The sequence below is a fragment of the Pongo pygmaeus genome, chromosome 19 (assembly GCF_028885625.2).
Source record: "Pongo pygmaeus isolate AG05252 chromosome 19, NHGRI_mPonPyg2-v2.0_pri, whole genome shotgun sequence".
NCBI lineage: Eukaryota > Metazoa > Chordata > Mammalia > Primates > Hominidae > Pongo > Pongo pygmaeus.
The window spans coordinates 76,985,471-76,995,340 of NC_072392.2; positions in this window are offsets into that span (position 1 = coordinate 76,985,471).

Consider the following 9,870-nt stretch of genomic DNA (forward strand, 5'->3'; position numbering starts at 1 on the left):
CACGCTGGTGGCCAGAAAGAAACATTTTAACACCACAATGGATTATTTAAGGCCTCTCTTCCCCACCTTACTCTTGACAAAGAATTGGAGATTATGATTCTAATCCATTGAGGTCTATTAAGGAGAAATTTGTAAATTCATCCAGGAAGTGGGTAAGGAAGGGGCATATAGGGGGAAAGAAAACAGAAACAGAGAAGGTGGAAAGTGCCTAAGACATGCAAGAGGCTGTGATGTGCTTTGGGGGAGTCTTCCCAGGAGCAGGGAAGAGCTCTTCGCCAGTATCACTTCAAGGTGTGGCAAGCAAGCACCTGGGGCTGACAGCTGGGACGGCACCATGGGGCTGGATGTGAGTGCTGAGGCCCTGAGTCTGATGCAAAGCAGCAGATCTGCCCATCTGCAATCACACATGGGCTGGGACAGAAGAGACAAAACCAGTGGCCCTTTCCTTATTGTCTTTCTTGCCTTTTTTTGGATTGACTAAGTTCTGTTTTTGTTTTCTTATGCCATTCTTTTTCCTTCTACAGTGTGGAGGTTATATCCTCTATTTTGAATCTTGAACTTTGTATTATACATAGATTTTCAACAAAGACTACAGTTAATATCCTCACAATCCTTAATTTTTCCTTGAATAATATAGGATCCCCAAACCCTTTAACTCCCATCACTCGCTCCTATCTTGCAGACCATTTTCTTCCAGTTTTTAATTCTGTTCATTCTCTCTTTTTTTCTTTTCCAATGAACTGGACATCATTGTTAATTACTATTTTTAACAGCTTTATTAAGTTATAACTGGGGACAGGCACATTGGGTCATGCCTGTAATCCCAGCACTTTGGGAGGCCGAGGCTGGTGGATCACCTGAGGTCAGGAATTCGAGACCAGCCTGGCCAATATGGTGAAACCCCGTCTCCACTAAAAATACAAAATTAGCCGGGCGTGGTGGCGCTTGCCTGTAATCCCAGCTACTCAGGAGGCTGAGGCAGGAGAATTGCTTGAAACTGGCAGGTGGAGGTTGCAGTGAGCCAAGCTCGCACCATTGCACTCCAGCCTGGGCAACAAGAGTAAAACTCTGTCTCAAAAAAAAAAAAAAGTATAGTTGGCATTCAATAAATTGCACGTGTTTAGAGTATACTATTGGATAAGTTTGGTATTATGTATATACCTGTGAAACAGTCACCACAATCAAGATAATGAATATATCCATCACCCCCAAAAGTTTTCTTCTGCTCCTTTGTAATCCTGCCTCACTCCCATCCTCATTCACCAGTCGATGGATATTTGGGTTCTTTCCAGTCTGGGGCTATTAAAAATTGAGCTGCTATGAAGATTCATGTACAAGTCTTTGCGTGCTATCACTTCTCTTGGGTAAATACCTCGGAGTGGAACATCTGGGCCATATGGTAGGTATATGCTCATGTTTTCCAAAGTGGTCATAACATTTTGCATTCCCACCAGCCATGCAGAAGAATTCCAGTTCCTCCATTGACACTCGCTACTATCAGCCTTTTTCATTTTAACCATTCTGATAATTGTATAAACTGCACCAAAACTGTAGCTTTAATTTATATCTCTCTGATAACTAATGACTTTGAGCATCTTTTTATGTGCTAATTTGCCATCCATTTATCTTCTTTGGTGAAATTTCTGTTCAAATATTTCATCTATTTTTATTGAGTTTAGAGAGCTCTTCATATATTCTAGAAATAAATCCTTCATCAAATATGTGATTTACAGTTATCTTCTCCCAGTGTGTGACTTGTCTTTTCATTCTCTTAAAAAGGTCTTCTTAGCTTGCTGCACTGAAAAAGGGAAAAAAAGAGTCTTTCACAGAGCAGAAGTTTGACATTTTGATGAAGTTCAGTGTGTCAATTTTTTCTTTTATGGGTCATGCTTTTTGGTGTTGTATCTAAAAAATCTTTGCCTAACCCAGGATCATAAGGATTTTCTCCTATGTTTTCTTCTAGAAGTGTTATAGTTTTAGGCTTTACATTTAGACTTATGATTGAACTTGAGTTAATTTTCATATACGTGTGAGTAAAACAGCTTCTTCTTCTTCTTCTTCTTCTTCTTCTTCTTCTTCTTCTCCTTCTTCTTCTTCTTCCTCTTCTCCTCCTCCTCCTCCTCCTCCTCCTCCTCCTCCTTCTCCTTCTCCTTCTTCTTCTTCTCTCCTCCTCCTCCTTTCTTCCTTCATCTTCTTCCTTTTTTTGTGTATGGATATATCCAACTATTCCAGCACCATTTGTTGAAAAGGCTACCTTGTCCTTCCTCTACTGAATTGACATTGCACTACTTTGAAATCAGTTAAACACATTTGTGTGAGTCTGTTTCTGGCCTTTTCTGTTCTATTGACCTATTTATCTATCTTTATGTCAATACCACACTGTCTTGATTGCTGTAGCTTTATAATATGTCTCAAAATCAAGTAGTATAAATCCTCCAACTTTGTTCTTTATCAAAGTTGTTTTTGCTCTTTTAGATTTCTAGTATTTCCATGTGGATTTTAGCATCAGCTTATCAATTTATACCAAAAAAAGCTTGCTAGGATTTTGATTGGGATTACATTGATTACATAGATCAGTTTGGGGAGAACTGACCTCTGAACAACATTGATTCCAACCCATGAATATAGTATAACTCTATTTATTTAGGTCTTTTTCTTAATTTGGGCTGCTATCACAAAGTGCCATAGTGTTGGTGGCTTCTCAACAACAGAAATCGATTTCTCACAGTTCTGTAGGTTAGAGGTCCAAGATCAGGGTGCCAGCATGATCAGGTTTTGGTGACAGCCCTCTTTTGGTGTAGTGAATTCTTATAATTTTATGTTTCCTTGGCATCCATTTTACATATAAGCTGGACTTTCTCATATCAGAAGCAGGGCCCCTTCCAGCCACAGTTTCCAGTTCTCTGCCCTCTCGCAGTTCCTCAATATGATCGATCCCAGTTCCTGCTTCATACAACCACTTCCTCGTGACCATCTCTCTATGAGACAGCTAGATATGACCCACCTGACTTGCCCTACCCTCTTACACAGGGACTGTGCAAATATGCCACAGTGACTACCTCACAGTCACAGCATGACTCCATGGAACTCGTGCCTGCTTGCTCTAAACCCGTCAATTAGAACTCTGTACGGGAAACTTGCTTGGGTAAACCCCTGGACTCCGATAAAAGCTTTGCCCCAAGGTCTGTCACCATCTCTCTCCTGCTCCCACTCACTGGTTGAGCTCCTTGCCACCTCCAGACTTCCCATTGGCAACCAGTAGATGCCCCTAATGTCTCTGGGACCTGTAAGTAATACATTTCTTCTGTTTCATGCATTTGGGTTTCACTTTCTCATTGTGTCTCACCTGACCTACACGCTGTAACTTAACTTTCCCCTGATTGGGGCTCTCCTAGAAAATTGCTATCTCAGACCGGGCGCAGTAGCTCACACCTGTAATGCCAGCACTTTGGGAGGCTGAGTCCAGTGGATCACTTGAGGCCAGGAGTTTGAGACTAGCCTGGCCAATATGGTGAAACCCCATCTCTACTAAAAATATAAAATTAGCCGGGCATGGTGGTACATGCTGTAATCCCAGCTACTCAGGAGGCTGAGGCAGGAGAATCACTTGAACCCAGGAGGTGGAGGCTGCAGTGAGTCGAGATTGCGCCACTGCACTCTAGCCTGGGTGACAGAGCGAGACCCAGTCTCAAAAAAAAAAAAAAAAAAGATAAGAAAAGAAAGAAAGAAAATTGCTGTCTCCGCTTATGGCCACTGTCAAGAGAGACCTAAAGACCAAATTAAAAGAAACCATGGGCCAGGCATGATGGCTGATGCCTGTAATCCCAGAGCTTTGGGAGGCCAAGGTGGGAGAACTGTTTGAGCTCAGGAGTTCGAAACCAGCCTGGGAAGCAAAGAAGACCCCATCTCTGCAAAAAATAAAAAAATTAGCCAGGCGCAGTGGCATGTACCTGTAGTTCCAACTACTCAAGTGGCTGAGGCAGGAGATTTGCTTGAGCCAGGGAGGTTGAGGCTGCAGTGAGCCATGATTGCACCACTACACTCCAGCCTGGATGACAGAGCAAAGACTCTATCTCAAAAAAAAAAAAAAACTATCTTCCTCTTCAATGACACCTATGGAGTCCACTCATTAAAGATAAAGTGTTGGCTGGGCACGGTGGCTCACGCTTGCAATCTCAGCACTTTGAGCACTTTGGGAGGCTGAGGCGGGCAGATCATGAGGTCAGGAGTTCGAGACCAGCCTGGCCGGCATGGTGAAACCCCGTCTCTACTAAAAATACAAAAAAATTAGTCAGGCATGGTGGTGCACGCCTATAGTCCCAGATACTCGGGAGGCTAAGGCAGCAGAATTGCTTGAACCCGGCAGGTGGAGGTTGCAGTGAGCTAAGATTGTGCCACTGCACTCCAGCCTGGGCAACAGAGCGAGACTCCATCTCAAAAAAAAAAAAAAAAAGATGAAGTCACAAGATGGAAAGAGGCTAGATCCCTGAATCAATGCTAGTAGCACCACTCAACATACATGAGATGTCATGTGAGCAAGAAATGAGTAACGAAGTTATTAAGTTGCTGAGATGTGGTGGTTGTTACAAGGGTTGGCCCCTCCTGAACTTCTGATCTAATTGATCTAGAGAAGGGCCTAGGCAATTGTATTTTTAACTCCCCAGGTGATTCTAACGGGCAGCTAGAATTGAGAACCACTGGATTGAGACAGAAATACAAGTGCAGAGTTGCTTACTAGAGAAATACTGAGTTTCCAGGAATGCCCCAGGAAATGGGAAGAAAGTTGTCCAGAAATGAGAGAAAAAAAGAGAGGACAGAGAGGACCCAGCAACATGGTGGAGGCAAGGGACCAAAAGAGAAGAAGTTCACCAGAAAGACATTCTTTGTGCTAAGAATGGTCAGAAGTTCTTTGGAATAGAGGTGTTTAATAATCAATGCCAAATTCCCATCAGAACTGTGAGGTGATATGAACCCCCATGGATGCTTTGGGGAAATCAAAGGAAGGGTGGTTGCTCATCTGGCCATTGCAGGGAGAATGGAACCGCCAAAGCTCCTGAGAATCCTCAATGATCCCGAAGGAGTGGCACGCAGCTCTGCTGAATAACTCAGGTAGGAAGAAAGCTGATCCCTTAACCCTGAAGGATTTGCCAAACATTGCCCTTGGGTGGTCTTCTGATGTCACTTATGGCCCCTGTTTTTGAGCACCTGGAAGCAATTCTAGTGTTACCACTGGGAGGGTCCATGACACTTTTACAGAAGATGAACCTGAAGCCCAGAGAGGTAGAGGGACCTGCTGGGGGCCACAAAAGTTCCAGGTGGAGCTGAGTGGATTAGCCACAGCATGTCTGAGTCCTCTAGCCCCATGAATGCTCGCAGACACCTGGGTGCAGGCATTTATTTTTTTTTAAATTTTAGATTTTTAGGGGGTACATGTGCAGGTTTGTTACATAGGCATATTGTGTGATGCTGAGGTTTGGGTTTCTATTGAACCTGTCACCCAAATAGTGTGCAGAGAACCCAATATGTCATCAATATGTAGTTTTTCTTTTCTTTTCTTTTTTTTTTTTTTTGAGACGGAGTCTTGCTCTGTCCCCCAGGCTGGAGTACAATGGCACAATCTTGGCTCACTGAAATCTCCACCTCCCAGGTTCAAGTGATTGTCCTGCCTCAGCCTCCCAAGTAGCTGGGATTACAGGTGCGTGCCACCACACCTGGCTAATTTTTGTATTTTTAGTAGAGACGGGGTTTCACCATGTTGGCCAAGCTGGTCTTGAACTCCTGACCTCAGATTATCCGCCCGCCTCAGCCTCCCAAAGTGCTGGGATTATAGGCGTGAGCCACTGTGCCCGGCCAATATGTCATTTTTCAACCCTTGTCTCCCTCCTTCCCTCCCTCCCTCCCTCCTCTCATCGTCCTCAGTGTCTAATGTTGCCATCTTTATGTCCATGTGTACCCAATGTTTAGCTCCCGCTTATAAGTGAGGACATACGGCATTTGATTTTCTGTGTCTATGTTAATTTGCTTAAGATAATGGCCTCCAGCTGTATTCATGTTACTGCAAAGGACATGTTTTTTTTTTTTTTTTTTTTTGATACAGCGTCTCACTCTGTCGCCCAGGCTGGAGTGCAGTGGCGTGATCTTGGCTCACTGTAACCTCTGCCTCCCAGGTTGCAATACAAGCAATTCTCCTGCCTCAGCCTCCTGAATAGCTGGGACTACAGGCACGCACCACCATGCCTGGCTAATTTTTGTATTTTTGGTAGACACAGGATTTCACTATGTTGGCCAGCCTGGTCTCCAACTCCTGACCTCAGGTGATCCACCCGCCTTTGCCTCCCAAAGTGCTGGGAGTACAGGAGTGAGCCACCATGCCCAGCCGATTTCATTATTTTTATGGCTGCATTATATCCCATGGTGTAAATGTACCATATTTTCTTTATCCAATCCACCACTGGTGGGCACCTAAGTTGATTCCATGTCTTTGCTATGGTGAATAGTGCTACGATAAGCATACAAGTGTGTTGGAGGCCGAAAGAATGAAGGTCATGATCAACTCAGTTTACCACTGGAGGCTATATAAGCAAACAGCAAACTGTTCTCATAAATGCAGAATGTTGGCAAACTGACAAACTGTGTCTGCCACCCAGAAGGAATGCTGAAGGCAGTCACGCCCCAGGCCCAGTGTTTGTGATTATCTACAGGCACACCTGAAGCCTGTCAGCAATTATGTGAACCTGTGATAAATCAAGCAGCTGACCAATGGTTACCTGCTCTTCCCTACTCTCTCTACCCAATAAACGTGGAGGGCTGTGGAAGCTCAGGGCCCTTGCTCACTAGAAGCAAGAAGCCCCCGACCCCTTCTTTAAAACAGATTCTTTTGTCTTAAGTTTTCATTTCTGCGTTCATCCTCTTTTGTTCAGTCCCGTAGTAACTGTCACAAGTGGTGCCCAAACAGGGATGAACAGGGACAGGGACAGATAGAGACAAGCAGGGACTTGCAGGGACTAGTAGAGACTAGCAGAGACAGACAGGGACAGACAAGGACATGAATGAGGAGGGTCTGCTGGAGCAGAGAAAGTGAAACTGACCAGACAAATGAGACACCCCTGAAGGAGTCTGCTGGCAGTGGATATAAGGTCAGTGCCCTAAAGAAGTACCTGGGATATAAGGTCAGCATTCTAAAGAGGTACTGGGAGCGGGAAGTTTCTGAATCAGGGTAACATGGGGCAGAATTTGTCCATTCTTTCTGTTTTTTCTGTTTGGAGTTTGGTCCGTACTGTCCTTTTGTCATTATTTCAAAATTTGAAAGAATTTTTTGCCCCACCCACAGCACCTATCAAGGGTGGTGAATAGGAGAGGGAGGGTGAAGATTGGCCTGTACCGTCTTCTTTTGTGGCTGCAGAAATACTAACTTTGGCTTTGAGAATGCTAACGTGGATTGTAAATGTGCACTGGCACCTGTGAGATGTACAAGAAGCTTAGGAAATTTTCTCAGAGCTTGTCAAGATGTGGGAACTGAGCTTCATCGCTCTACAATGTTGGCTCAAGCAATGGCTACTTTAGTAGTTGATAAACCTAAAAGCCAAGGGTCAAACCCTAAAGTGGGAAAATGTTATAATTGTGGAAAAATTGGACATTTCAAAAAAGAATGCCGTCAGATCTCTGGAAAGAAGGGATCTTATAATACAGTTCCCTACCCCACAATAGAAAAAACACCAGGATTTTGCCCTCCTTGCAATAAAGGAAATCATTGGGCTCATCAATGCCATTCAAAATTTCATCAAAACAGCACCCCTCTGTGGGGAAATGAGAAGGGGGCCTGGATGCGGGCACCTCAAACAATGAGGGCATTCCCAGTCCAGGCCACAACTCTGTTTCAGGGGTGGGTTTCCAGAGGCACATTGATTCCCTTTCCCCAGGAACACCTGGAAGCACAGGATTGGGTCTCCCAGTCAGAGAATGGGTTACTTTAGTTGGAGGAGAAAAATCCACCAAGATTCCCACTGGTATTTGTGGACCTTTGCCAACAGGATACATGGGATTAATTTTAGGCCAAAGCTGTCTTAACTTCCAGGGCATTACTGTAGTCCCAGGAGTTGTTGATTCGGATTTTGAAGGAGAAGTTCAAGTAGTGATAATGTTACGAGATCTTTGGGTTTTGAGCTGGGAGATTATATTGCTCAACTGTTGCTTATCCCCTGCAAATTACACCCTTCTCCACAAAAGAAGAAACAAGGGAATCAAGGATTTGGAAGTACAACTCAAAGGGACATTTATCTATCACAACCAATAGCATCTAGTAGACCCACTTGTGCAGTGCAAATTAAAAGTTTTGTGGGCTTATGGATACGGGAGCAAGAGACTGGCCTCTGGCAGTAATGGATCTTGGAGTTTTTTTTTTACTATACCCTTACACGAGAAGGATAAGCCTCGATTTGTTGTCTGTGCCTTCTGTTGATTGGAGAAAGCCTGTTTCTCATTATCAATGGAAAGTTTTACCCCAAGGCATGCTCAGCAGTCCTACGTTATGTCAGCATTTTGTAGGAAAAGCATTAAGGAACCTCAGAATATGTTTCCCACTGCCTATAGATTTACTAACGTGGGGACGAGGGTAGGCTTATGTTTTTATAGGAGATGGACAAACCGTGTGGGTGCCCTCCAGGTGTGTGCAACCATGGAACAGGAGACTGGAGGGACCCATGGATCCCAACCATGGGCCTGGTTCCCCTGGTATGAGCCATGAGCCAGTTGAATCTGAGTGCAAAGACAGAATGAGGACTGACCAGAGTCACACTGACATCAACCCCCATAACATGAGGACAGATTTTGTTCAATTAATGTAAAAACAAAAAGGGGGAGATGGAGGCCAAAAGAATGAGGGTCATGATCAACTCGGTATACCACTGGAGGCTATATGAGCAAACTGTTCTCATAATGCAGAATGTTGGCAAACTGACAAACTGCGTCTGCCACCCAGAAGGAATGCCGAGGGCAGTCACACCCCAGGTGCAGTGTTTGTGATTATCTACAGGCACACATGAAGCCTGTCAGCAATTATGTGAACCTGTGATAAATCAAGCAGCTGACCAAAGGTTATCTGCTCCTCCCTGCTCTTTCTACCCAATAAATATGGAGAGCTGTGGAAGCTCAAGGTCCTTGCTCACTAGAAGCAAAAGCAAGGACCCCTTCTTTAAAGCAGATTCTTTTGTCTTAAGTTTTCATTTCTTTATTCATCCTCTTTTGTTCAGTCCCGTAGTAACTGTCACAAGTGGCGTTCATCCTCCTTCGTTCAGTCCCATAGTGACAGTCACACAAGTGCAGGTATCTTTTTGGTGGAATGTTTTCTTCTCCTTTGGGTAGATGCCCAGTGATGGGATTGCTGGAATGAATGGTAGTTCTATAAGAACTCCCCAAACAGCTTTCCACGGGGGCTGAACTAATGTACGTTCCCACCAGTAGTGTATAAGCACTCCCTCTTGTCTGCAACTTCACCAGCATCTCTTATTTTTTGACCTTTTAATAATAGCCATTCTGACTGGTGTGAGATGGTAACTCATGGTGGTTTTGGTTTGCATTTCTCTGATGATTAGTGATGTAAAGCACTTTTTCATACATTGTCACTTGTATGTCGTCTTTTGAGAAATGTCTGTTCATGTCCTTGGGTACAAGCACTTAGAAGGAGCATCTTCTGGGGATGGGGGAGTGTGCAGGGGCAAGACAGAGGAAAGGAAGATATCGCAGAAAACAACACGTGTCGCTCTGACTTCCATTCTAGTAGAGTCATCTGTGCTGTGCTCCCCAGCTCTCACCCTCTCCCAAAGCCATCCACCCAACCCCAACCCCAGCCAAAGACAAGCAGAGTCAGAAGCC